The following is a 3,515-nucleotide window of genomic DNA, read 5'->3' as shown; positions in this document are numbered from 1 at the left end:
TGTATAAAAGTTTTATATAGTTACACCAATTTCCTATATATGTATAATATATATAGATAGATAGATAGTTATGAATTGTTTTCTCGATTAGATTCTTAATTTCCTTAATAGCAGGGATTTATTTATTATTTCAATGCAAAAGTTTTATTTTTACCATGCCACCACATAATTAAAAAAAAAAAAAGATGGAACTTTAATTAGCCCAAAAATAATGATAAAAGTGGGAGCTTTTGCCCAAAGCGATTGATTTTTTGGGTTCTTTTTTACTTCAGTTTTAGGGCTAATAATTAAGGGATGGTGAATTAAGCATTAATGGTTAATTTGATGGATGGTACAGTGAAAATTGAATATATTCCATGGGTTAAGGCTTCTGCTTCTTCTTATTCTTCTTGTTCTTCTTTTACCTAATAATTTCACCAAACTGGAAGCAACACATTGATTTGCATTTCACCTAAACCTCACAAGGATGTTTCTCCATGGAAGAGTGGCTCCCTCTGAGTACTTTACTGTCATCATTCTTGGCTTTGTCTATGGGCAATTAAGAAACAAATCCAAAGCGTTTAACTCAGAAAGCGAAAGAATAACCACTCAAACAAGCCACAAAACAGACTCACGGCCATTAATTAAATATCATCATCGACACACGGCCATGCCAAGAAAAGTACTGAATGTAAACTGATCGACAAAACGATCGAATTAACTCAGAAACCAACCCAAATTGGGGACAAATATATCGCAGCGATATGGGTTTCGTTTCCCTTTTCTCGCTCTCCCCTCCAACCGATCCAGAAATGTCAGGAACTGAATTTTCTCTGATTTTCCCGAGAAAACACGCAGGAAACCCTAGGGTAGAGAGATCTGGTTCGCCCGGCCTGAATCCACCGCTGAAAGATCAATCACAAAAAGAAACAAAATATTAAGAGAAAAATCAGATGATCCATGCAACAGCGAAAAAGAAAGAGAATTGAAGTAGTGGAAAGACAGAAAATTTAACAGGTCAAAGAGCGCATGCCATTGAAAAAATAGCATTAAGCGGACTGGATCTTGAAACTTTTTGACCCCCGTGGTCTGTATTATTCCACAGCTTTCTTGAATCGCAGCAGCGGGATCGGGCGGCGGCCGCCCGGATCTGGAAGATGCAGTTCAAGAAAGCCTGTGGAAGAATACAAAGAGGGCCGTCTTAGAGAAGAAGTGGTTCTGAAATCTTTCCCGGCGGAGGAGCCATGGAAGATGGAACCCTAACAGAGAAAGTTTGAGGGAGAGAGAGAGCGAGAGATATGCGGATAGAGAGAGGGAGACGAGTGGGGGGGTTATAAAGGGAAGCCGGGGTGAGAGAAGGGGGGGGGGGGGGGGGGGGGGGCTCGGTTCAGAGGCAGCAATCCCGAGAAGAATATTGGGGGCTATTCAAGAAAGAAAGAACTGAAGCAGCAGCAGCAGCAGCAGCTTTGGCAACTAAACCTATTTAAAAAGCTGACTCCTTTTCATTCATCCCTTTAACCTATGGATCAATGAATGAAAATACAATTGACTCTCATTGACACACACACGGACACATTTTTCTTTTTTTCCTTACAACTTTTTGAAAGAAAAATGCTACGAATATGAAATTTATATTTTATTTTTTTTACTATTTTGAGGGTTCTTTTTTTTTTATTATTATTAGAGATGATTGTCAAATTATAGTATTTTTGGTAATTAATAAAAAGAGTATTTTTTTAAATATATTAATTATAGTATTGAATTATTTTTTTATTAATTTATAAAATATTTTTTTCATAGCACATGTATTATCAAAAATAATATTTTTTATTAAAAATAGTTTTTTAAATATATTTTTAATATTAATTTATTAAATATTTTTTATATCATGTGTATTATCAAAAATATTATTTTCTATTAAAAATATTTTTAAATATATTTTAAATTAATTTATATAATAGTTTTATAACACATGTAACTTAAGATGAATATATCAAACTAGTTGCATCTCCTATGTCTTGAATCCTAAATCTCCATCAAGTTTCAAACCTTCTCGCCAGGTGATCTACAAATCCTCTTGAGTATTTGGGTGCACATATCAATTTTAAGTTCTATTAAGTTTTTCTGCTATAACTATCAGATTTTTGACCGTTAGAAAAGTAGTTAAAATACCTATAAATACACCAAAAACTCATTTTTTGAGTATTTAAGTATTTCCATTGCATATCCAAAGCACCCAAAAGCTCTCAAACGCTTTTGAACAAAGTATCCAAGCAATCCGAGGCTCTTGAAGCATTATTGCACATCCACCAAAGATTCACAAGACAAGAAGAGAAAAGTTCTTTAAGTTTTCTACGACAAATCCGAACTTCTCCATTTGAGACTATAAATTGATTTACTTATTTAAATATTATTATCTTGTATAATTTGTTTTTAATTACTTATTTGTGTCAAAGTGTGTATAAATTATTTGTAATATTTAAATTACCATTGTGGATTGTATATGTTTTCTAGAACCATTAAAATCTAGATAAATCTAGTTTCTAATATAAGTTAGGAAGAAAATCTTGGTATAGTGGTTGCCTAGAACCTATTATAATTTAGGTGTGAAAATCTTTGTGATTTTGATTTAGTGGAACCCAATAGTGGTTAGATCTCTAGAGAGTGGATTAGGTGTGTGTGAAAATATCGAACCACTATAAATTGTGTTGTGCCTCATATTATTTATTCTTGTTATATTTTATGGCTTGTATTAATTATTAATCTCAAATATAATTTATAATATTTATCAAATATATATTTTTAAATAATTATTAATCAAGAATATTCATTAAAAGAGAAAAAAAATTTAAACACTCAATTCACCCCCTCTTGAGTAGCCATATTTTAAGGGACCAACATAATTCTCTCTTTTTAAAGATTTTGAATTTGTCGATTTCAATTCTCTATTATTTGGTAATACTGCAATTCTTTGTTAAAGTATCATTTTATTATCGCCCATTTCAAATTCTCTCTCATAGTAGATAGTTTTGTGAAGGTTTCAAATTCTCTCTTTTAAAAGGTTTTGAATTTTTTAATTTCGACATTTTGAAGGCATTGTTCATGATGCTTATTTTCGTTTAAGCTCCTATAGTAGATGTTTGAACATAAGATTATTGTTTTAGGATTATATGTGTTTCTTTGTTATTTGTTTCATGCATCAATGTTTGTATAATGGGCTTCTTTTTAGGTTTCAAAAGGTAAAATCCCTCACCTTAAGAGTTCCCGCAGTTTAACCCTAAAATTTTTGCAGGAGATGTTAATCACGGAATCTAACAACGAGATTCGAACATAAGAACCTTTCACCTGCTATATAGCGCCTATAGTCTAGGGTTCCTTAAGTTTCAACTCATGTACAATCTCAATCGTTAGGCTATGCCTGTGGGGGCAGCTTCCTTTTATCTCTTAATTTGTTGGTTATGCAATCTTCTTCGGACTTGTGACCATGTGGCCTTCAAAAAATTAAGCATGTAAGTAATTATTTTCTTTGCCTTACA

General features: G+C 32.6%; 1 long non-coding RNA gene across 1 annotated transcript; it reads right to left on the bottom strand.

Moving 5' to 3' along the window:
* Positions 1 to 595: 595 nt before the first annotated feature.
* LOC127806594 (uncharacterized) lies at positions 596 to 1,408 on the bottom strand. The gene is made up of 2 exons (XR_008024447.1): positions 995 to 1,408; positions 596 to 884 (listed from the first exon to the last, which is right to left on the bottom strand). It is a non-coding gene; the product is annotated as an uncharacterized LOC127806594 (long non-coding RNA).
* Positions 1,409 to 3,515: the final 2,107 nt, after the last annotated feature.

This window comes from Diospyros lotus, chromosome 7 (genome assembly GCF_014633365.1).
Source record: "Diospyros lotus cultivar Yz01 chromosome 7, ASM1463336v1, whole genome shotgun sequence".
NCBI lineage: Eukaryota > Viridiplantae > Streptophyta > Magnoliopsida > Ericales > Ebenaceae > Diospyros > Diospyros lotus.
This window is presented reverse-complemented; position numbering and strand designations above follow the sequence as displayed.